The sequence below is a fragment of the Schistocerca serialis genome, chromosome 7 (assembly GCF_023864345.2).
Source record: "Schistocerca serialis cubense isolate TAMUIC-IGC-003099 chromosome 7, iqSchSeri2.2, whole genome shotgun sequence".
Classification (NCBI taxonomy): Eukaryota; Metazoa; Arthropoda; class Insecta; order Orthoptera; family Acrididae; genus Schistocerca; species Schistocerca serialis.
The window spans coordinates 129794077-129820367 of NC_064644.1; the positions used below are offsets into that span (position 1 = coordinate 129794077).

A 26291-nucleotide genomic window follows, 5' to 3' on the forward strand; every position below is an offset into this window, starting at 1 on the left:
CATATGCGGTTTCGCTAGATTTGACGTTAAAAGTGAAAACGTTACGAAGAATGAAAGAAAGAAACTTGTTTATGAAACATGTTGGTAGTGCTGTTATTGCAAGCAATCACTGTCACTTCCTGATTAAAGTATATGGTAGCGAAAAGTGTAGAGTTGTCTTGAAAGCGCAAGTCTTGAAAATTTACGAAGTCGACACGGTCTGTAGCTAAGGCATGGTTTAAGAAATAAACCACTTGAGATTTCTTAGTGACATTTTCTCCATTCTTGCGGTATCGGGAATACTGTACAAGTTGTACTACATCACTAAATGCACTATTATACTTTTAAAAAATCGGCAAAAGGAATTTCGCACGACTTAGCCGTATTCTGATGTAGATTGTAGGCCGTAAATATGCATAATGTTAACGTGTTTGAAGTGAATAATTACGGAGATTAAAATTGTTTAGATCCCTTTTGGGTGAAGGTAAATTTATAGATAGTGCAATATACATGATACTTTTATCATAATCTTTTTCTTGTAACTATTAAGCAAGACTAGTAGTAAAGAAATATCATCATCCTTAATGTCAAAGTAGCAGCTGTTCTTAATGTAGCTGACTCTCCTTGCAGTTGTCATTTTTTATGTGCTGCCTTATAAGTGAGACAAGACTAAAGATTATTGATAAACGGGACAAAAATAATGATTAGTATTCGTAATCTTCAAACATCTGTTAATAATTTATGCTTCCATTTATTGATAAAGGTTCGTCACTGTGACATTGTGAACATGATAGGCTATAATGATAATTGAATGAATTGTAACATATAATTAAATGCTATTACCCTAATAAGCTTGCTTACAAAAGGAGGTCTGGTTCCAGACCATGAGCATCTTTACTTCAGTGGGTAGTAACCATAGACTACTGCATTTAACACTCTCATCATAGTGTGTTGCCTGAAATTGCTGCAACAGCTCTCAGTTTGTTCCTGTGCAACAGATTTACTATTGTAAATCCTGTGTTTTACAGTACCATATTATTTCATGTGAGATCGTACAGAATTATCACTGTTGTAACACTATAGGCCTACAGGTGAATCTGAAACTGCTTGTATAAAATAAATTATGAGACAGGTTTTATTTTATTAAAAAAAAAAAAAAACACTCAAAAATCATCGTGAACCATCCTGAACTGTAATTAAAGAGGGATAAAGAAATTCCAGGCAGCAGGATCCAAACTGAGTGCTATTTTCTCAGTGAATATTTTCTAAATTTTAGTAGTCTGATCTCCCAATAAATACTGTAGGCTACTATACTCACTAAATTGCATCCTGTATACAGAGACCCTACTCACTTGACCACAACAAATAAGAAATGTGAACTTTTTTTGGGTCATGAAACACTGTGTATTGTTGTGTTGCAATCTTCAGTCTGAGACACTGGTTTATTGCAGCACTCAACACTGGTGTATCCTGTGCAAGCCTCTTCTGTTCTCTTCTTGTCTGAACTGCTTATTGTCCACTTATCTATTCTCTATTCTGTACCAGGCTATACTTCAATCCCCTAGAAAAGGCTTTGTAACGTTTAAAATTATGTTAGATATTAACAGATTCCTCTTTCTCATAAAATGCTTTTTTTTTTTTTTTTCAATCTGTACGTCCTTCAGCCATCATCAGTTATTTTGCTGCTCAAATAGATAAAATGATCTATTACTTTTAGTGTGTCTTTTCCTAATTTAATTTCTTCAGAATCACCTAATTTAATTTGACTAAATTCTATTAACCTTTGTTTTACTTTTGTTGATGTTTGTCTTATAATTTCTTTTCAAGATACTATCTATTCTGTTAAAATGCTCTTCCAAGTCCTTTCAGTCTCAGACAGAACTACAATGTTGTCAGCAAACCTCTTGGATTTTTCTCTTCCCAGAACTTTAGTCCCCATCCTACGTTCCTCCTTGATTTCCATTATTGCTCGCTCAGTATGCAGATTGAATAATGTAGGGGATAGATTACAACCTTTTCCACTCCCTTCACAACTGCCACATCCCTCTCCTGCTCTTGTAACTGCGGTCCGGTTTCTGTACAAGTTATAAATAACCTTTTGCTCCCTGTATTTTATCCTCATCACCTTCAAAATTTGAAACAATGTAGTCCAGTCAGCACTGCCAGAAGGTTTCTTTGAATCTGCAAATGCTATAAATTTATATTTGGCTGTCTTCAATCTATTATCTAATATAAGATGTAGAGTCAGTATTGCTTCAAGTGTTCCAATATCTCTTCAGACCCCAAATTGATCTTCCCTGAGGTAGGCTTCACAGGTTTTTCTGTTCTTCTGTGAATAATATGTGTCAATATTTCAACCATGTTTAACTTATGAGTCAATAGTATTCACACTAGTTATCATTTGTTGTCTTTGGAACTGAAATCATTACATTCTTCTTGAAGTCTGAGGGTACGTGTCCCATCTCGTATCTCTTGCACACCACGTGTAATAGTTTTGTAGTGGCTGGCTCTGCCAAGGATCTCACTAATTCTGAGCGAATGTTTTCTACTCAAGGGGCCTTATTTTAATTTCAATGTTTCATTGCTATTTCAAATTCTTCCCACAGTATCATATCTGCCATCTCATCTTCACCTACTTCCTCATCCCTCTATAATATTGTCCTCAAGTTTGTTTCCCTTTACGGACCCTTTATTCGTTCCACCTTCCACCCTTCTTTGGTTGTTACTGGCTTGCCATCTGGCCACTAAATATTAATACAGCTGCTTCTCTTTTCTCCAAAGGTCTCTTTAATTTTCCTGTAGGTGACGCATCTTTTTCCCCTTGTCATATACATTTCTATAGCCTTGTGTTTGTCTTCTAGCCATTCCTGCTTAGCCATTTTGTATTTTCCATCAGTCATATTTCTTTGGCATCTGAATTTTCTGTTGTCTGCTTCTTTTGCTGTATTATTATATTTTGTCTTTTCACCAGTTGAATTCCGTATCTCAGCAACTCAGATTTTACATTGTTAATTCACTATCTCCTATGTTATGCAAAGATCTCACTAGGACTTCATTTTTTTACCTATGCAGTCCTCTGCTGCCTTACCTATTCCATCTCTCAGAGCTTCCCAATCATCTTCTGTTGTATTCCTTTCCTGTCCTTCATTTCAGCATTACCTAATGCTCTTTCTGAAATTCTCAAAATGTTTGATTCTTTCATTTTACCCAGGCCCCATCTCCTTCTCAACCTCATTCCTTTCTTGACTAAAATAATACAATCACTGAACTGTTCAGAGTAGCTTACCTCCATTCCTGTTTTCTTGTTCATTCCTAGGCCAACTGCTGCATTACCCCTATTTGAATTTATTTTGATAACACTGTACTTACCTGACCAAAAGCACACTTGTTTCTCCCATCACTCTTCACTTAACTCTCACTATATCTAACTTCAACCTATCCATTTCCCTTTTAAATTTTTAAGCTTCCATACCCAATTATGGAACCTAACATGCCATACACCGTCCAGCAAAATGCACCCCCCCCCCCCCCCTTCATTACGATCTCCTGCTGAATAGTCTCCACTCGGAGACCTGAATGAGGGTATATTTTAGCTCCAGAATATTTTACCCAAAAGGATGGCATGTTCATTAACCCACACAGCAGAGCTGTGCACTGTTGTTGTTGTTGTTGTTGTTGTTGTGGTCTTCAGTCCTAAGACTGGTTTGATGCAGCTCTCCATGCTACTCTATCCTGTGCAAGCTTCATCATCTCCCAGTACCTACTGCCGCCCACATCCTTCTGAATCTGCTTAGTGTACTCATCTCTTGGTCTCCCTCTACGATTTTTACCCTCCACACTGCCCTCCAGTACTAAACTGGTGATCCCTTGATGCCTCAGAACATGTCCTACCAACCGATCCCTTCTTCTAGTCAAGTTGTGCCACAAACTCCTCTTCTCCCCAATTTTATTCAATACCTCCTCATTAGTTATGTGATCTACCCATCTAATCTTAAGCATTCTTCTGTAGCACCACATTTTGAAAGCTTCTATTCTCTTCTTGTCTAAACTATTTATCGTCCACTTTTCACTTCCATACATAGCTACACTCCATACAAAGACTCAGAGAAACAACTTCCTAACACTTAAATCAATACTCAGTGTTAACAAATTTCTCTTCTTCAGAAACACTTTCCTTGCTGTTGCCAGTCTACATTTTATATCCTCTCTACTTCGACTATCATCAGTTATTTTGTTCCCCAAATAGCAAAACTCCTTTACTACTAAGTGTCTCATTTCCTAATCTAATTCCCTCAGCATCACCTGACTTAATTCAACTACATTCCATTATCTTCGTTTTGCTTTTGTTGATGTTCATCTTATATCCTCCTTTCAAGACACTGTCCATTCCATTCAACTGCTCTTCCAAGTCCTTTGCTGTCTCTGACAGAATTACAATGTCATCAGCGAACCTCAAAGTTTTTATTTCTTCTCCATGGATTTTAATACCTACTCCGAATTTTTCTTTTGTTTCCTTTACTGCTTGCTCAATATACAGATTGAACAACATCGGGGAGAGGCTACAACCCTGTCTCACTCCCTTCCCAACCACTGCTTCCCTTTCATGTCCCTCGACTCTTATAACTGCCATCTGGTTTCTGTACAAATTGTAAATAGCCTTTCACTCCCTGTATTTTACCCCTGCCAGCTTTAGAATTTGAAAGAGAGTATTCCAGTCAAGATTGTCAAAAGCATTCTCTAAGTCTACAAATGCTAGAAACGTAGGTTTGCCTTAATCTTTCTTCTAAGATAAGGCGTAAGGTCAGTATTGCCTCACATGTTCCAACATTTCTACGGAATCCAAACTGATCTTCCCCGAGGTTGGCTTCTACCAGTTTTTCCATTCGTTTGTAAAGAATTTGTGTTAGTATTTTGCAGCTGTGACTTATTAAACTGATAGTTCGGTAATTTTCACATCTGTCAACACCTGCTTTCTTTGGGATTGGAATTATTATATTCTTCTTGAAGTCTGAGGGTATTTCGCCTGTCTCATACATCTTGCTCACCAGATGGTAGAGTTTTGTCAGGACTGGCTCTCCCAGGGCTGTCAGTAGTTCTAATGGAATGTTGTCTACTCCCGGGGCCTTCTTTCGACTTAGGTCTTTCAGTGCTCTCTTAGACTCTTCACGCAGTATCATATCTCCCATTTGATCTTCATCTACATCCTCTTCCATTTCCATGATATTGCCCTCAAGAACAATCTTTCTGCTTTCCCTTCTTTGCTTAGAACTGGGTTTCCATCTGAGCTCTTGATATTCATGCAAATGGTTCTCTTTTCTCCAAAGGTCTCTTTAATTTTCCTGTGGGCAGTATCTATCTTACCCCTCGTGAGATAAGCCTCTACATCCTTACATTTGTCCTCTAGCCATCCCTGCTTAGCCATTTTGCACTTCCTGTCGATCTCATTTTTGAGACGTTTGTATTCCTTTTTGCCTGCTTCACTTACTGCAATTTTTTATTTTCTCCTTTCATCAATTAAATTCAGTATCTCTTCTGTTACCCAAGGATTTCTACTAGCCCTCGTCTTTATACCTACTTGATCCTCTGCTGCCTTCACTATTTCATTCCTCAAAGCTACCCATTCTTCTTCTACTGTGCACTATCTGAAACATATTGTGGCTGTAGCCTTTGCTTTCAGCTTTTTGTATTACCAATGTAGCATGACCTTGTTGGCTATTGTCACAAAGCCAGATCTATTAAGACCAGTGGCCCTGTAATTACTGGAAAGGCTGTTGCTCCTTTCCAGGCACCACATTTTAGTATGGCCTCTCCACAGGTACCACTTTGTTGTGATTGCACCTACGTACAGCTATCTGTAATGTTGAGGCAAGCAAGGTCCACATTTCATGGCAAGCAAGCCACTGTAACTGACATCAATAAATCAGCAAATAAATTTAGCTTTTCCAGAATAAACATTAAAATCAGCAAACATTAAAATCATTTCTCTGTCCTTAGCTATAGGGCAGGTCAAAGTAGACTGAAGTCAAGATTACTACTTAGTGTCAAATATTCACTGAAACTAAAATATAAATTATTAAATACACCTCCACAACACTTGGTTAGCCAAACAAAAGAGGCTCCAATAATGAAATTAAAGGAATAACACTAAATTCAAAGTGGGGAAACAATAAATATTGTGTGCAGCAATGGTTGGTCTAAATAAATTATTTTCTTGGGACATTGGAGGGCTCTTAAAAAATGTAATGCTGACTGATGGCGCAACTATTTGAGAAAAGGTTCAAACACATCCATAGCAGACACGGCCAGGAGAATAATGAAACAAACTGATTTACAGGCAACATCTTGACCTTAAATATCTCAAAAACTCATAACAGGTAAAGTGAATGAAATCTGCAAAACGCATAGTATGAATCAAACTGTTGGGTTCACCAAACAAAAGTTGATAGCTGTAAACGTAATAAAGTAACTCAGCTAACTATTTATCTGGCCCTTATGGTGTCACACTATGGTCAGAAAACACTGCAATAGCTGTAGTCTGAAGTCCTTAAGACGTGTTAGATGTTGCAAAAAAGAAAGTGAACTTACTTTTCAACAAAAGGAAACAAATGTGAAGTAAGAAAATACAAGACAATATAAGCTGTCCCTTCATTTTCAACAATTTGTAGAGATATGCAATGAAATGATCATGTAGCCTCAGTCATAAATAAAGCATGCAGCAGACTTCAGTTTGGTAGAATACTAGAGAAATGCAATCAATCTGTGAAGGGTATTGCTTACTAAACACTAATGTGACCTGTTCTAGAATATTGCTGAAGTGTGTGGGACCCACACCAAGTAGGACTAACAGGGAATATTGAGACTGTATGAAGAATTGCTGCAAAAACAGTCACTGGGTTGTCCCAGAGATGCTGAAGAAACTAAATTGGCAGATACTTGAAGATAGATGCAGATTATCCCAAGAAAGCCTACTTAGAAAGTTTCAAGAACTAGCTTTAAATGATCACTCTAGGAATATACTGCAATTCCCCTATGTATCACTCCGACAGGAATCACAAGTACAGGTTTTGATTAATTACAGTGTACATAGGAGTATTTAAACAGTCACACTTCCTGCACTCTGTAGTTAATTGAATGAGAAGAAGTGCTAATGATTGGTTCAATGGGAAATACCGTCTGCCATGCACTTCACAGTGGTTTGTGGTATATGGATGTAGATTTTTTATAAATTGTAAAAAAAAAAAAGGAAATTGTAAGTTAAAGCAGTTAGAATACTACAGACATCTTAACAGGCATTCAGGGAAGGAAGCTCATCCCAAATGGAAAATATGGGTTTTGATATTCATTCATCCATACATTCACTCATTGTGTTCCGTAGATCCTATCAAAAAGGAAAACATTTACAAACTGAACCAACTCTTATAAACTTTGTGTGTACACTGTATAACAATCATTACCCTGCTTAATACTATTTGTGCTAGTGCCAGCTACTACTTGGAAAATAGCTGAAACTTTGTTAATTGTATTAAACAGAAATTATTTACCACTTGCTGGTAACTATTAAGGTTCAAGACCGTGTTTAACACTAGAAGTCTTGTTTTAGCAGGGAATCACCTCTTTGCCTGTTCTAGTGTACTTGTGTCCTTGTTTCGTCTGTGGTGCATTATTTTTTCTTCCAAGGTAGCAGAATTTGTTTACTTTGGCGTCTATGTGGTCCCCAATTTTGATGTTATGATTGTTACTCGTTTACTCTTGTCTTTCTTCGGTGTACTTCTCCGTCACTATTTTGTACTCATTTGATTGCCCATTTCATTCAACAGGTCCACTAATACTTCCTCACTTTCGCTGAGAATAACACTATCTTCAGTGAATCTTATCATTGAAATTGTTTCACCTAGATTTTTAATCTCGCTATTATATCTTTCATTTATTTCCATCATTGCTTCTACAACAAACAGGGCTCTGCATCCTTGCTTATGCCCTTTTTAATTTTAGCCCTTCACTCATGGTCTTCCATTTTTAATGTTCCCTCTTGGTTATTTTACATATTGTGCTGGTGGTGGTGGTGGTGGTGGTGGTGGTGGTGGTGGTGGTGGTGGTGGTGGTTGTTGTTGTTGTTGTTGTTGTTTTATTCACTCATGAATCTCTTTTACAAGTGTGAATGTAATAGAGGGAAACATTCCACGTGGGAAAAATATATCTAAAAACAAAGATGCTGTAACTTACCAAATGAAAGTGTTGGTATGTTGATAGAGACAATAAAAAACACACACACACACACACACAAATTTCAAGCTTTCGCAACCCAAGGTTGCTTCATCAGGAAAGGAGAGGGAAAGACGAAAGGATGTGGGTTTTAAGGGAGAGGGTAAGGAGTCATTCCAATCCCTGGAGCGGAAAGACTTACCTTAGGGGGAAAAAAAGGACGGGTATACACTCGCGCACGCACACACACACATATCCGTCCGTACATATGCAGACACAGGCAGACATGTGTAAATGCAAAGAGGTTGGGCAGAGATGTCAGTTGAGGCGGAAGTACAGAGGCAAAGATGTTGTTGAATGACAGGTGAGGTACGAGCGGCAGCAACTTGAAATTAGCGGAGGTTGAGGCCTGGTGGGTAACGGGATGAGAGAATATATTGAAGGGCAAGTTCCCATCTCCGGAGTTCTGATTGGTTGGTGTCAGTGGGAAGTACCCAGATAACCCGGACAGTGTAACACTGTGCCAAGATGTGCTGGCCGTGCAGCAAGGCATGTTTAGCCACAGGGTGATCCTCATTACCAATAAACACTGTCTGCCTGTGTCCGTTCATGCAAATGGACAGTTTGTTGCTGGTCATTCCCACATAGAAGGCATCACAGTGTAGGCATGTCAGTTGGTAAATCACGTGGTTGCTTTCACACATGGCACTGCCTTTGATCGTGTACACCTTCCGGGTTACAGGACTGGAATAGGTGGTGGTGGGAGGTTGCATGGGACGGGTCTTACACTGGGAGCGGTTACAAGGGTAGGAGCCAGAGGGTAGGGAAGGCGGTTTGGGGATTTCATAGGGATGAACCAAGAGGTTACGAAGGTTAGGCGGACAGCAGAAAGACACTCTTGGTGGAGTGGGGAGGATTTCATGAAGGATGGATCTCATTTCAGGGCAGGATTTGAGGAAGCCGTATCCCTGCTGGAGAGCCACATTCAGAGTCTGGTCCAGTCCGGGAAAGTATCCTGTCACAAGTGGGGCACTTTTGGGGTTCTTCTGTGGGGGATTCTGGGTTTGAGGGGATGAGGAAATGGCTCTGGTTATTTGCTTCTGTACCAGGTCGGGAGGGTAGTTGTGGGATGCGAAAGCTGTTTTCAGATTATTGGTGTAATGGTTCAGGGATTCAGGACTGGACCAGATTCGTTTGCCATGAAGACCTAAGCTGTAGGGAAGCGGCCGTTTGATATGGAATGGGTGGCATCTGTCAAAATAGAGGTACTGTTGCTTGTTGGTGGGTTTGATGTGGACAGATGTGTGAAGCTGGCCATTGGACAGATGGAGGTCAATGTTGAGGAAAGTGGCATGAGATTTGGAGTAGGACCAGGTGAATCTGATGGAACCAAAGGAGTTGAGGTTGGAGAGGAAATTCTGGAGTTCTTCTTCACTGTGAGTCCAGATCCTGAAGATGTCATCAATAAATCTGTACCATACTTTAGAGTGGCAGGCTTGGGTAACCAAGAAGGCTTCCTCTAAGTTACCCATAAATAGGTTGGCGTATGAGGGGGCCATCCTGGTACCCATGGCTGTTCCCTTTAATTGTTGGTATGTCTGGCCTTCAAAAGTGAAGAAGTCGTGGGTTCGGATGAAGCTGGCTAAGGTAATGAGGAAAGAGGTTTTAGGTAGGGTAGCAGGTGATCAGCGTGAAAGGAAGTGCTCCATCGCAGCGAGGCCCTGGACGTGCAGGATATTTTTGTATAAGGAAGTGGCATCATTGGTTAAAAGGATGGTTGCCAGGGGTAACAGATTGGGTAAGGATTCCAGGCGTTCAAGAAAGTGGTTGGTGTCTTTGATGAAGGATGGGAGACTGCATGTAATGGGTTGAAGGTGTTGATTTATGTAGGCAGAGATACGTTCTGTGAGGGCTTGGTAACCAGCTACAATGGGGCGGCCGGGATGATTGGTTTTGTGAATTTTAGGAAGTAGATAGAAGGTAGGGGTGTGGGGTGTCGGTGGGGTCAGGAGGTTGATGGAGTCAGGTGAAAGGTTTTGTAGGGGGCCCAAGGTTCTCAGGATTCCTTGAAGCTCCACCTGGACATCAGGAACGGGGTTACCTTGGCAAACTTTGTATGTAGTGTTGTCTGAAAGCTGACGCAGTCCCTCAGCCACATACTCCCGACAATCAAGTACCACGGTCGTGGAACCCTTGTCAGCTGGAAGAATGACGAGGGATTGGTCAGCCTTCAGATCACGGATAGCCTGGGCTTCAGCTGTGGTGATGTTGGGAGTAGGATTAAGATTTTTCAAGAAGGAATGAGAGACAAGGCTGGAAGTGAGAAATTCCTGGAAGGTTTGGAGAGGGTGATTTTGAGGAAGAGGAGGTGGGTCCCGCTGCGACGGAGGACGGAACTGTTCCAGGCAGGGTTCAATTTGGATAGTGTCTTGGGGAGTTGGATCATTAGGAGTAGGTTTAGGATTATTTTTCTTTGTGGCAAAGTGATTTTTCCAGCAGAGAGTACGAGTGTAGGACAGTAAATCTTTGATGAGGGCTGTTTGGTTGAATCTGGGAGTAGGGCTATAAAGAACCATCCCAGCATTTGCCTGAAGTAATTTAGCTAAACTACGAAAAGCTTGAATCAAGATTGCTGCTTGGGGATTATAGCCTCAGTTCTCTGAATACGAGGCCAGTTTGTTTAAAACAGCACTACCTCATTCGGCGTATCTTGAGTGTACAATTCTGTTTTGTTTATACACTCTTGCGAGGAGTTCTTTAGTAATGTAAAAGACTAGTGATACACTGTTCATTTATTTGTATAGTACCCGTCTTAAGTCCATCTTATACGTATTTTTCAAAAATATTTCACCATTTTATGTTGTTGAAACATTTTCTACATTGACTAATTCTATGAAGGTCTCTTGATTTTTCATAACTCTTGCTTTCATTATCAAGTGCATCATCAAAACAACCTCTCTTTCTTAAAGTGGAACATGTCATTTGTAACAGAGCCTCAATTTTCTGTGCCATTCTTCTGTATATTACTTTTGTCACAATTTGGATGCATGAGCTGTTAGGTTGATTGTACGATGGTGCTCGCATTTATTTGTCTTTGATATCTGTGAAATTGTTGGGATGATATTTTTCTTTGAGTCTAGTGATACGTCTTCAACCTCATAGATTAACACACTAACTTGAATAATCATTTGGTTGGCACATTCCAGTGGATTTAGAAATTTTGAAGGAATGTTATTTATGCCTTCTACCTAGCTTGACTGCAGCTCTTTCAAACTTTTGTTCTAATACTGGATCCTTAATGCTTACCAAATTGACAATTACACCCATTTCAGTGGTGTAAGTACTTTTTTTCTATTCTGTTCTGAGAATTTTTCAAACCATCCTCGTATTTCATTTCCCAAGTGTCTTCCTTTCTTCCTATGAACCTTTTTCAATTTTTTGTTTCGATTTTGAAGTGTTTCCTCTGCCACCTAGTGTTTTTTCTCACATACCTTCCTTGTGTGTATCTCTCTCTCTCTCCAGCTCCTGTGATTACCATTCCTCTACAAATAAACTGCCTACTGTAGTATTCATTATCACAGTATCTACAGCCTCAGCTAATTTCAAAAACATGTTATCATACCCTAATACTTCGGTATCCCACTTCCTTACACATTGACTGTTCACTACATTTTTCTTAAATTTCTGTCTACTCTTAATCATTACTGAATTCTTACCTGATCTTATTTCTGTTCCTGGGATGCCCTACAATCCACTACCTGCTTTCTGCTCTTGATATTCTTGAACTGCGTATTTACTGCTGCTAGATGGAATTTGTTGCAGAACTCCGGTTCTTTCTACTCTCTCATTCACACTACTAAGCCTTCATTCTCCCTCCACCTTCTACTGCTTTACTTTGTATAATATTCCAATCCCTTACTGTTATAAGATTTTTGTCTTCTATTACGTACTTAGTTACTTATACTTAGTATCAGACTGCTTTTGATTCAGTAATGGTAAGCCTGTCACTGAACTGTTAACAGTAAATCACTATCTCCTTATTTGTAATGGACCCTTTTCTCACTATACCATTTTCTGCTGCTGTTGATGTTATCCCATATTTATCTGACCATAAATAGTTATCTTCTTTCCACTTCACTGACTCTGCCATATCTACATTAAACCTTTGCATTTCTATTTTAAGCTTTTGTAGCTTCCTAATGTTTCTGACATTCTTTCCTCCTACTCATAGAAATTTATGACTTCATTGGTTTTTCTCCACTGAGAGCCCCTTCCCAAGATCTGCTAATCCAAAATTTTTAGCCGATGGAGAAATCATGATGACAATTTTTCAGTTACATACAACACTTCCTGTTCTGGTGTAACAACAAGCGCCGGCACGAAGATAAAGAATGATATAGTAGAGAGGGTTGTAAGATGACGTCGCACAATAGCACACTTACTAGGATGGCACCACGACAGCAGCAGCATTTACACAAAGAGAATAAAAGTGACGCGCCAGCTGGTCGCGGGCCACACTTGAAGAGGACAGTAGAAGATGTGCACTAGAAGAGCCGCAGTGATACAAATGATAGCAATGACTTATGAACTTGAGTGATTAACTTGCATAGAAATTGTATATATCAAAGGACATTGATTATTTGCATGTCACCAATTGCTTGCAACCCATCATATAGAAACAGAAGTTAACTACTGTCAATTCAATTTCTGTAATAAACTCCATTAATATGATTTGCTTGTAGGTTGTCTAGCTATATGAGAAAACAGCTTCCTAGGCACCCCATAAGACATGAGTGAGCAGGATCCCACATTTCCTGTTTATGCACATTACGTGTCTTTAATGCAGTGGTTTTCTTTGCCATCTGCATCTTCGTGGCATTGATCGTTAACCCTTTTTTTTCCCTTTAGTGGTAGTTTCCCAACACGAGGACAACTCCGAAACTCTAGTTGTTCGTCACCACTCTTTGGTAATACTGTTGGCAGAATGAGAGTAACTCCTTATATCGGAAGTCGTCAGCCACCATTGTTGATTATTTTAATTAAAAAATCTCAGCAATGGTTGGGATCAATCCTGAAATCCAGGATTTTTGGTTAATAGTCAAAGTCGCAACTTTTAGATCACCACCACCATTAAGATGGACATGCAAAAAAGTGAAACAATGTTAAGTGAATGTAGTCATATAAAATCATGTAATGCTCAAGGTTTAAGAAATTACACACTAAATGCAGTAGAGTTTTTACCATTTGGGGAGCAAAATAACCAACAATGGCAGAAGTAAAGAGGACATAAAATGAGAGACTTTTGATAACAACAAAATCTTCCCTGAAAATGAGAGTCTATACCCTCATTAATCCTAGTCTATACCCTCACTAATCCAGTGCACACGAGTGCCGGATTAGAGGAAGTGCCAGACTATTTAGTGTCTGAAATTTAGTTGAAATACATATTTTATTAAATCCTAAGATACACTCAGTTTCATAGAAAACTTAGTCCATGGGTGTGTACATGTGCAGTAGTACCACTCGCTATGAAACATCCTGAATTTTTAGTTGTCACAATGATGATACACGACAGAGACATGCTTCCTCACACGATCACTTTACAAGCATTATATCAGTACTGCTACATAAGGTACTACAGGAAGATGTCTCCAGATTCAGCACCAGCAATTGTAGAAATATTTATGCTTTCTCCTCCTATGTTCTCTTCTTCATCACTACTTTCCTGCATGCTTTTGATTATTGTTTTATCCGTTAAAGTTTGGTCTATTTCACAGTTTTCCTCATTCAGCTACTCAGCAACATCTTTGTCAGTTTCATCTCCTGCTGGAAGTGTGTGGAACATGCCAATGTACAAAGTGTCCGGGATTAATGATCCTGTTCAAAAGAGAGGTGTAGAGTACGTGGAATACATGAGAATCTTTGACTTCAAGACTTTGTTACGGGATGGAGAGGTCCTGTTTTTTGGTTTTTCTTTTATAACTCAGAAATGGTGCACTGCAGAAAAAAATCTTCCAGATAAAAATGAAAGCTAATTAAATTTATTATAAATCTGTATCAGTGAACACAGCAGGAGTCTGGTGTGTGGAGGCAGAGATTGGGGTGATGCATAGTACTTCACTACTGTCGCACATCACTCGAAACACTGGAGGGTGAGATGGGAAGCTCAAGGGGGAGTGTCAGCTCACTGAAAGATGAGGCTGAGGCTGCAGAAGGTTGGGAGGGGCCACTGTGCAGGTCCAGAGGGATGGTTGGTGCATTCTGAGTAAGGTCATCAGAGAGTGACCGAGACTGTTTGATATTTGCCTTTACATATGATATTGAAGGTGTTCTGTTCACAAGTGAGGACATTGTGAGGGTCCAAGTAAGGAGGCTGGAGTGATGAGTGATCACAGTTGTCGTGGAGCATCACATAATCACAAGTAGCCAGTTCTTTGTGAACGAAAACACACGGTGGAGAATGTGGCTGTGGAGGTGGCATATGGATGTGAGCATGTACGCGATTGACCAATGCCAGAAGCTCATCATCCTGTGTTGGGAGTAAGAGAGGCAACGAATTTGGCGAGTAGGATAAGGGGCTTACTGTGCAAGACATTTGCGAGTGACACCTGGAGATCCTCCTTGTAAGCAGTGTGTATCCCTAAAAGGGTCCACAGTAGCACTTCCTATCAGGAACTGCACAGCACATGATTGCCTCCTTAAGTGTGTGGTGTCACCATTCCAAGTGACCATTGCTCTGTGAGTGGTAAGCGATGGTGTGAAATTTGTTGACACCACACAGTTCACAAAGTTTTTAGGAGCATGAGAACTGAAACTGGTGGTTCTAGTCAGTAGTAATTGAGGAGGTGCCGCTGAAACAGGCAATCCAGGAATTAACAGAAGCATGGGTGACTGTTTTGGCCATAATGTCGGAGAGGGGAGTGGCTTCAACCGACCTTGTAACTCGGTCAATGATAGAATGTAATGTAAACCATCAGAGGGCAGTAGTGATCCTACAATGTAAATGTGAATGTGGCAGAGGCGACCCTTGCAGAGGCTGTATTGTCCCAGAGGGGGCCAAGCAAGCCACCCCGCCGTACTCCTCTGACACAGGATACATGCCCATGCCCAATGCAACAATCATTTTCTATTCCTGGATAATAAAATATTCAGTAATTAGATTTGTGGTAGCGTCAATAACTGACATGTGAGCATTGGGCACTAGGTAATCCAGTGTAACAGTGTGCATGTGAGGACATTCTTGAGTGACTCGAAAGCTACGATCATATTTTTCATACAGGGCACCTTCATATCACCTGAGATTTTCTTGCCCATGAGAGAGTCAGTAAAGGGGGGGCCTGGATAGAGTAGCATGTCAGAGGTGGCGGTGGTAGAAATTTATGATACAAAGAAATGTATGTAGTTCACTGTAAACCATAGATAAAGGTAGGTTGTGATTGAGCCCACTCTTGTCAGATTTTGTTCGGATGCCATCAGACAAAATGGTATAATCAAGGAAGGTGCCACTGTCACATGTCAGGTGTGACTTTTCATTTTTGATTTTGACACCGTTGTGGTGCAGCATCACCTGGATCTGTCACAGGTTCTGTTCATGCTCCTCAATGGTAGAAGAAAAACTCAAAATGTCGTAAAGGTAAGCATATGCAAATGGCAGGTAGAACAAGAGTGAGTCAATAAATCTGTGCCATGTTTGGGCCACATTATTGAGGCTATAAGGGATGTGAAGAAATCGTGTTGGAGAGCTGGATATAAATCACAAATAGCTTGTGCCAACCGTGCAGATGCAGTGTCAATCTGTTGCTGTAGTGAACTTGAAGAGCATCGATGTCAGATCACTCGAGCAGAAACTGGACTAGTGAGACAGTGAGCTGTACTGATAACATAGAGCACTTGGAGAGGGATTGTGGGAAAGGATCTTGTACAGGCAGCTTGGAATAGGCAGTGCCGACTGTTCGGAATTATTGTGTCAGATGCATGGTGTAGCAGTGAAGCCAACTGTACACTGGATGAAAGTACAAAATGTCTTAAGAAGTCAATGATGAGCACCGACTCGTCAACATCAGTGATGTGAAATGTTCATAGCAAAAACAGTTTGGACTTGAGATGGATCCAGAAATCTGCAGTGCTGAGGACTGTGATGCAGGAGTTATTCACCACGCATAATATCAGTTTAGTAGGGAATGTGCGAGATGGGGCCAGTGCCATAGGTATAACACTAGCCTCCGACCAGTATCAATGAGAAATCAGAGATGTGACGTGCAGTCCATAATCTAGACAATGGCTGCCGGAAGATGTTGAGGCGTTCGCCAATTGTTGTTTGATGGGGCTCGATGTAGGAGGGGCATGGATGGGGGCAGCTAAACCGATCCACACTCAGAATTTAATGTGCAGGGCAGGTGGCAGTTCCAAGTGGCATCTTAAAATGTAGCGTGGACCAGCTGAGGGGGTACAGGGGGGTGAGTAAGCCATGCCATGTGTATGTCCTCTTTTGGATTCTGTGGGGAGGTGTCCTGCTGTTCAGCTGCTTCCTCAGGTGCGGGTAGTTCACAAAAGTTACCACCAGGTGGCTATGTCGACATGGGTAGCTGTGTCCTCCACTTGGTCTCTGGCAGAGGCTTAGTAAAATGGAGTGGGGAGGTTGCCTGCAGGTCCAACATTAACATCTGAATGGCCGTTTGAGCTAACCAGAATGTGTCTGTGTCGTAGGATGCTATGTGCTTGATACATGAGGTGAAACATATTTTCCAGTGGGTTGGAAGCATGTGACATTAATTGTAACTGCAATTCATATGGGAGTTTGACGACCCACATTGTCCAAAACACAATGTCCACCGTGCAAATGTGCCGCATAAGTTGGCATGGGGTCCTAGATTCTAAGTTCTTGTCGTATATGATATGGTGCACGACCTTGGAAGAGGAACATAACAAAAAATCCCTCAATACGCAGGCTAACTTTACTTACTTAGAAAGAACCACTATCCACTACTTAAAAATTGATGCTGATGTATGCCCTGCCTGCTGACAAAGGCTCTACCACTGTGCTTTTGAATCACAGGGATTACCTGGCAAAAGTACTCCGTAGCTGTCAGTTTTGTCTGCCTACAAACCCTGTCACAGTGACTCCATTCAAGAAATCCAACGGGATCTCCAGTCTCTCCTCAAATCCTTAGGCCTGTCTCAGAACCTCTCCCCTTAGTCTCTCTCTCTCTCTCTCTCTCTCTCTCTCTCTCTCTCTCTCTCCCCTCCCTCCCTCCCTCCCTCCCTCCCTCCCTCCCTCCCTCCCTCCCTCCCTCCCTCCCTCCCTCCCTCCCCCCAATCACCCCTACCATTCCCCACTCCTCCTGGCACTTGTACCACTCCCTACACCCGTATCGCTCCCCGCACCCCGTGTCGCTCCCCTCACTCCTACTTCCTACGTGCTTCTTGAAATCCGTAAACCCAACCATCAGGATGCCCCATTTTGGCTGGTTAATGTGGCCCTACTGAGAGAATCTCTGCTCTTGTAGGCCAACACCTTCAGCCTGTTATCTGCAACCTGTCCATCTATATAAGACACCAACCATCCACAGTTTCTAGTCCTTTACCACATGGTGCCCGGCCCATCACAATTGATGCCATCCTTCTTTACACCAATTCCCTATAGCACATTTAAAATTATTTGCAACTTTTGACAGTTCAGTATGCAGCCAATGAAGAGAAGCTTAGTTGCCAGGGTGTGCTGAACACATCGGCAGGTGACAATAATGTCAGGCCTATTCGGCATGGAACCTGACAGTCTCACTTGACTGTGTAAACAAGAAGTTGTGCAAGCCGGCTGAACTGTAATATTTCTCAAATGATTGTAAAGAAACCATTAGCTAAAAACATCTGATTCTCACACATCTTATAGTTTCATCAGCTTCATGATGAACTGTCTATTATTCTGTTAATGTTCATAATTGATATTTCAATATTAGATAAACCACTGCAAGAAATTCTTAAAGTTTGCAGTGAAAAATAGGGGTTGCTATGAATTTGCATTTGATGCATGTTACATCATATGTTGCTGCATATAAAACGTAGATAAAATATGTAATTATTCTTTAAACTTAGAGGTATATCACTATCTGTCTCCAGGCTCAAGAAAACGGAACGTATGTAAAGAGCGCTCTGTCACAAACACACGCGCAAGTGAAAAAGCCAGAATGAAAAATTCATAGATCTCTCATGTCTCATAAATGGTGTGAGATATCAAAACAAGACTTTCCAAATGATAGCACACAAAGTGGAAAGATCTTTGCCATATGATTAATATGTGAAACTTACACATCTGTGACATTCAAGCAATTACAAATCTACAAAATTGTTAATGCTTTCGTGGCCACTTGTTGACAAACTGCCTATTGGCTTCTGTCTCGGGTTCTTCGGCCGACGTTCATCTAATGATTTTTCTGACGTTTCGCCAGCACGAGTGGCTGGCATTGTCAAAGCTTCAGCCTCCATTGCCGGTGGTGAACTGGAGCCGAGCTCGCGGCCGCAGACTATATGTACCTGGCGCGCCAACGTCCGAGGGCTTCTCCGCGGTCATTTCCAGTGCGGTTCTCCTCTTGCTACCTGCGACGGTGGTTCGCTGCAGTACGGGAAGCCAGGATTCGTTTACCTTAAGGCTTTCCTCTTTCTTGTTGAAACTGTTCGCGTGTTTTTGTATTTCTACAGCTTCTCTAAACAAGCGCGTGTGATAGTGCTTCTCTACAGCCAGAACTTCCGTGTTGGCGAATTTTATTACGTGGTCGGTCTCATTCAGTGCGTGCTCTGCCACGGCCGATTTCTCCACCTGCCCCAACCTGCAATGTCGCTTATGCTCTTTGATCCTGGTGTTAATGGATCGTCCAGTCATTCCGACATAAACTTTTCCGCATGTGCATGGTATACGGTATATTCCCGACATTGCAAGTGGGTCTCTTTTCTCCTTCGCTGATCTAAGACACTCTTTGATCTTCCTTGTCGGTTTTAAAATCGTCTTTACGCCATGTTTGCACAATATACGGCTGATTCTGTCCGTCACTCAGGGAATGTATGGCAGAAAGGCCGTACCCGACATTTCTTTTTCTTGTTCCTTACTTCGCCGGGTGTTTTGCTCTGTTACACTTCTAATGTAATTTGTGGAGTACCCATTGCTCCTCAGAACAGTTTCCAGGTGTTGCATTTCTCGTTTGAGGTGTTGCGGCTCACATATTCGTCCTGCTCTCGTTACGAGCGTACTAATCATGCCTCTTTTCTGGCTCGGGTGGTGGTTTGACAGTTTGTGCAGGTATCGGTCCGTGTGTGTCGGTTTTCGATACACGCTGTGTCCCAGGTTTTCGCCGTCCCTTGTGACCAGCACATCTAGAAATGGCAGTTTCTTGTCTTTTTCTACTTCCATGGTAAATGTTATGTTGGCATGGAGGCTGTTCAAACAGCCACGTAATAAAATTCGCAGACACGGAAGTTCTGGCTGTAGAGTAGCACTATCACACGCGCTTGTTTAGAGAAGCTGTAGAAATACAAAAACACGCGAACAGTTTCAACAAGAAAGAGGAAAGCCTTAAGGTAAAGGGATCCTGGCTTCCCGTACTGCAGCGAACAACCGTCGCAGGTAGCAAGAGGAGAACCGCACCGGAAATGAGCGCGGAGAAGCCCTCGGACGTTGGCGCGCCAGGTACATATAGTCTGCGGCCGCGAGCTCGGCTCCAGTTCACCACCGGCAATGGAGGGTGAAGCTTTGACAATGCCAGCCACTCGTGCTGACGAAACATCAGAAAAATCATTAGATGAACGTCGGCCAAAGAACCCGAGACAGAAGCCAATAGGCAGTTTGTCAATTACAAATCTTTTCAATGAAATGGTATTAGTTTCAAGGACCATTGATAGCTGGTGAAACAAGAATTTCTGTGAGTTTTGCAACAATGAAAATGAAGAAGTTACAGATTTATTTTTATACTGAGAGTGAGCTTTTTTATGACTATTAACCCGTCTTACCCTCAGTTGCTAGTTCAACAATGCACTGTTTCAGGATTCTGTCACAGCTACAACTGCATTAGATTGTTAGTAAGATGAATATTTGTAATAACTGCTGTGTTTTGGCAAAAGAAGCAGATTTTGACATAGCAACAAGAGAAGTTACATATTACTCAAAACTTATCACAGTCCTTCACAAATCCCTCCCCTCACTTACCTTCTTGGTATGGATGACAACTCAGGACCACTCCTAAGGTGTAACATTTGTAATGGCTCCTTTTGTCTGCATTTCAATACCTCACTGCACTTAAATTTCTTGTTGCTTTTTGTCACATTACTTTTCGCCAAGGTCCATATATTCTCAGCTATCTTTAAATGAGCATGATACGGAGGAAGCCTGTTTAAACTATTCCCTTAGTGTTAGCTAGTTTGTTGACCTGGTTGCATGGAATGTTTGGCTTGTACAACATTACAAGTTCCATTAACTCTGTCTTGTATATGCTATGTTCACCTTTATCCATCACAGCAGAGTGGTATGTGCATTGTCCATTACTATTGTCGAATTCATAGGTATGTTTCACAGCAGAACATTATCTTCACACCCAGCGAACGTGTTCTTGGTCAACAACTTTTAATGCGAACCTCGTGCTCAGAAGTGCTGCACTGTTGTTATTAATGTAATGCCAACACAAACACTTGTCCACAATACCTGACAGCTGCAGAACACTTCAACACCAGAAAATACCACTTTACTGTGAAAGCTGATGAATACAGATATGCATCTAACATGCAACACTAAGAGCTGTTGTTTACCCACAGCTCAGCAACAGGGGCAATCTACTGACTCAACAACTGGTGGTGTGGTAGGGAATCCAGCTGGTCATTGGTACTGGTATTACCTGAGTAACGACGTCACATCCCCTCTGGTGAGCCAAATGTCAAAAGTCACAACTGATTTGAAATGTGCTATAATGTTCATGGACTTGCTGCTATTGAACACTATCTTTCCCAATGCCTAATGGGTACCTACAACCTCCTTTCCGGTCACCATGACCAACTATATCATCATCCACAATTACTTCACCTCTGAAGGCATCACATACAAACAAATCTGTGATAAGGCAATGGGACCCACAAGGCATCATCCTTTGACAGCCTATTCATGGACTGTCTAGAGGAATCCTTCCTAACCACCAGAATCCTAAATCCCTCACCGGTTCAGATTCGCTGGAGAGATCTTTGTGAAATGGATCAAAGATGGGACACCCTGTCCACATTCCTCCAGAACCTCAACACCTTCTTTCCCATTCACTTCACCTGGTCCTCCTCAACCCAACAAGCCACAGTCCTCAATGTTGACCTCCATCTCAAAGATGGCTACATCAGTACCTCCATCCATATCGAACCTACCAACCACCGGCAGTACCTCCACTTCGACAGCTGCCACCCATTCCATACCAAGAAGTCCCTTCCACGCAGTCTAGTCACCCAAAGCCGTCTCATCTGCAGTGATGAGCAGTCTGTCTTCAGATACACCAAGGGTCTCACTGAGGTCTTAACAGGCTGAAATTACTCTCCCAACCTTGTACAAAAACAGTTCTCTTGTGCCTTATCTCTCCAGTCACCCAATTCCTCTCAAGGTCCCACTATCCAGCCACAAAGGAGCATTCCTCTTGTGACTCAGTACCACCCAGGACTTTAGCAACTTAATTATATTTACTACCAGGATGTCAACTACCTCTTATTATGCCCTGAAATAGGAATATCCTTCCTACCCCTCCCACAGTGGTATTCTGCCACCCACTGAACCTACACAATATCCTCTTCAATACCTGCTCCCCCTACTCCAAACCCCTTGGCTCATGGCTCGTATATCCCAGTAGCAGACCAGGATGCCCGGGCCCCTTACATCTCTGACCCATACATCCTCCCATCATCACGTACTCCAGTCCAATCATAAGCATCACCTATCCCATCAAAAGCAGGGCTATCTGTGAAAGCAGTCATGTCATCTACAGTCTAAGATGCAACCACTGTGCTTCTTACTGGGTAGATCTGACAACCAGCCAGCACTCTGTCTGCATGAATGGTCGCTGACAAACTATGGACAAGAGACAGCTGGACCACACAGTTGCCAAGCACACTGCTCAACACAATGTTCTTCATTTCATTTACTGCTTCACAACTTGTGCCATGTGGATCCATCCTACCAATACCAGCTCTTCCAGACTGCACAGGTGGAACTGTTCCTGCATATATCCAACATTTCCGTTAACCCCCTGGCCTCAGTCCTCGTTAGTCCCTGTCCTTCACCCACTTTCCCTGCTCCCATTTCAACACTACACAGCCTTCCGTTGCACCAATGCACCCACAGTCCCTTTACTTCTCCCCTTTTCCATTCCCTTTTGCCTGTCACCCCTGTCTAACCTCCTGGCTTTATCTAGCTGCCCTACCCATCCTGGATTTTTCATTGTTTGATTTTGTGCTACCTTCCCATTAATAGTTACCGCTCGTGCTACATGGATTCAAAGCCTGTTAAGTGTGGTCTTATGCCAGCACTGCTGCTTCAACTGACCCCAGTATGTTTAAGGTACACACAATGGTCTCCTTAGATGTGATGAATGCAAATTTTGCAATATATTAAAATTTTATGATGCTGCTCCAGAAGAGCGAAACATGACAATAAAAGTATTGTTCATAGTATGTCATGTTATATTTAATGCTTTCCTTACCTGTCCTGCTGTAGGCCTGTGTGTTCTCATGCGTATGTCGACAGCCGCTACAAATGTGACATGACCTTTCTCTGCTTTACTATTGCCGCGGAAAAAATACATATTTTTCACAAGTTATGCTTGTGAATAAAGCTCTACCCACAAACACTGCAACATGCTACACATCCGATTTATAATTAAGCCTCGTGATCCAAAACAAATCTACTTACACATTACATCTGTCAACTATCACAAAATAGAATATTTGCAATCAAGCGTGTTTTTTTTTATAAACATAGTTTGCATACAGATAGGGGGCTGATGAATCTACAATTCAAAAACTGAACACTGCTCTGCTAACACCAATAAAGTGAATGTTTGAAATTACTAAGAGAGAGAGGAAGGCAAGTAAATGAATCAGGAAACAGTGTGGAGTGGAAAACATAATTATGACTGTAAAGTAAAGTAAAGTAGATAAAACATTGTTGGCTTGGAAACCCTTATGGATAGGTTAAATTGACTAGTAGGAAATGCTTATTTTTTTGCTGCACACTGTGGCTGCTTTGCTTACAAATATGAGAGTTGTGTAATATATGTATTTGTGAATCATAGATGAGTTTAATGAATGTGCGTATAGTGTGGTGTTGTGTGTGTTGTAGGATGATAATGACGAGAGAAGGAAGAGTGTGGAACCCAGTACTGCCACACAGCCTACACGCCTCGAATAGCACCAAAGGGACTGCCAAGTTTAATGTCTCCATCAATCAGATGGATCACCAACATGTCACATGCCCTCACTTAATAACTGAGGAGAGGTTTGGAATTTAATCCATGACACTAGCGCAAAGTCTGATGGTAAGGAAATGTACCCTGCCACATCTCCTCACCTTGCTGGCAGAGTACTGGCTGTGAAAATTTCATCTCCCCCCAGGATTTGAACACACACACACACACACACACACACACACACACACACACACACACTTACTTCCGAGTCGAGCACCACCACACAGGTGTGCTTTAGTGACCTCCACTACAGGGGCTGGCGTTGTCACTGAAATGAAAATGAAATGAAGATAAGTGGAACGTGAATTGAAATCAATGGATGGCACATGCACTATGGAAGTTCTTTACTGAATGCAAGATAGACTGTGAAGAGAATCTAACAGAAGGTGGATGGACAACATCAGAAATCTTGAAAACATACATAGTGATATGGATCTATCTTCTTGAAGACCGCAGTGTCTGCAAAAATACAGAGGAGGTCTGCATCTATGAAGCGCAAAGAACTGGTTGACATGAATGATCATCAGAAGTACGAATAACATTGAGGAAATAGCTAATAATAATTTTTTACTGTTAGTATACAGGTACTTTTTTGACTCACTTCACTGAAGGATCACATTTATGATGGAACATGATGATCAAGTACACTAATTAATGAACAAATGCTGATTTCCACCAAGGTAGCAGAAGATCTACAAGCTGTTAAAATTGTGAAGTGGTATACCCGGTGAACTCATACACTACAGACAAAATTTCAGAAATAGTTCAGGGGCATTTTCTAAGTATTTTTAGAACAAGGGGTCCATGATCTCATGTGGCTCAATACAAAGTAATTTAATTGTGTGTGATTTCTTACTCCCCTTTACAGTGAGGTGACAAAAATTGTGGGATTAGTGAAATGCATACATACAGATGGCAGCACTTTCATGTACACAATGTATAAAAGGGCAATGTATTGGTGGAGCTGTCATTTGTACTCTGATAATTCATGAGAAAAGGATTTCGATGTGATTATGGCCGCACATCGGGAATTAACAGACTCCAAACGCAGAATGGTAGTTGGAGCCAGATGCATGGGACATTCCATTTCGGAAATCCTAGGGAATATGGTGAACAGTGTCAAATATGTACCGGAAATACCAAATTTTAGGCATTACCTCTCACCATGGACAACGCAATGGCCGATGGCCTTCATTTAACGACTGAGAGCAGTCTTTGTTGCACAGAAGAGAGTTATCAGGATTTTGAGTAGAGTGCATTCTAGATCTTCTTGCAGAAATTTATTGAAACGGCTGGGGATCCTCACCATGCCTTGTCAATACATCTTGTCACTAATGTGCTTCGTGAACAAAAATTATGCAATTTACAAAATGAGTAGTGCGTGCCATGATCACAATACAAGAAGAAAATATGATCTTCACATAGATTTAAGAGATCTCAGCATGGTACAGAAAGGAGTTCATTATTCAAATATAAAAGTGTTCGATAAACTTCCTGTCCATATCAAATCAGTCATTGGGGATCATACTAAATTCAAAACAGAGCTAAAACTTTATGTTTTGGATAATTCTTTCTATTCTTTACAGGAATTCTTTGATAATGTGTAATACTTCTTGAATTTGTGTTTAATTTCATGCATTTCTAATAGAACTGATTATGTAGACTAGCATATCACTTGTTAGCTGAATATTTTTAGATGAATTACTTTAAATTTGTTTATGTAATGATCTATGTCATTACTGTACTATTATCTGTGTTGTTATCTAAATTTTTGTGTGTAATTATTTGACATGTGGATGTCTTTTATCATGTATCTGCTTATATATGTTAAATTGGTTGCCTCATGATCATCCACATGTGGCTATTTCTGTAATAACCTGACACATTCTACATCCTAGCGATACATTCGCGTCAAGGATCCACAGAACTCGAAAATAAATAAATAAAAGTGTTGCGTGGAGTTGTCAGTGCTAACAGACAAGTAACATGTCTTGAAATAGATGTGGTAATCAATGTAAAATGTACGACAAACATATCCATTAAGAGTGTGGTGAAACATGGCGTTAATGGGCTATGGCAGCAGACAACTGATGTGAGTGCCTTTGTTAACAGTAAAATATCACCTGCAGTGTCTCTCGTGACCATATCGGTTGGACTACAGACAACTGGAAAACTGTGGCCTTGTCAGACGAGTCCTGAAGTCAGTAGGTAAGAGCTGATGGTAGGGTTACCATGTTGCGAAGACCCCAGGAAGCCATGGAACCAAGTTCTCAACAAGGCACAGTTCAAGGTGGTGGTGGTGGCTGCATAATGGTGTGGGGAGTGTTTATAAAGAATTGACTGGGTCCTCTTGTCCAAGTGAACCAATGATTGACTGCAAATGGTTAATTTTTATGGATGGCAGTGCACATTATCACCGGACCAAAATTGTTCACGATTGGTTTGAAGAACATTAGGGACAGTTTGAGTGGATGATTTGGCTATCGAGATCACCCGATAAGAATCCCATTGAACATTTATGGAACATACTCAAAAGGTCAGTTAATGCATAAAATCCTGTACTGGCAGCATTTTCACAATTATGGACGTCAATAGAGGTAGCATGGCCCAATATTTCAGTAGGAAACTTCCAACAAC

General features: G+C 41.2%; 1 long non-coding RNA gene across 1 annotated transcript; it reads left to right on the top strand.

Moving 5' to 3' along the window:
• The first annotated feature begins 1 nt into the window (after position 1).
• On the top strand, positions 2-25651 carry LOC126412075 (uncharacterized). Its single transcript, XR_007575222.1, has 2 exons — positions 2-463; positions 23528-25651. It is a non-coding gene; the product is annotated as an uncharacterized LOC126412075 (long non-coding RNA).
• The last annotated feature ends 640 nt before the right edge of the window (positions 25652-26291 follow it).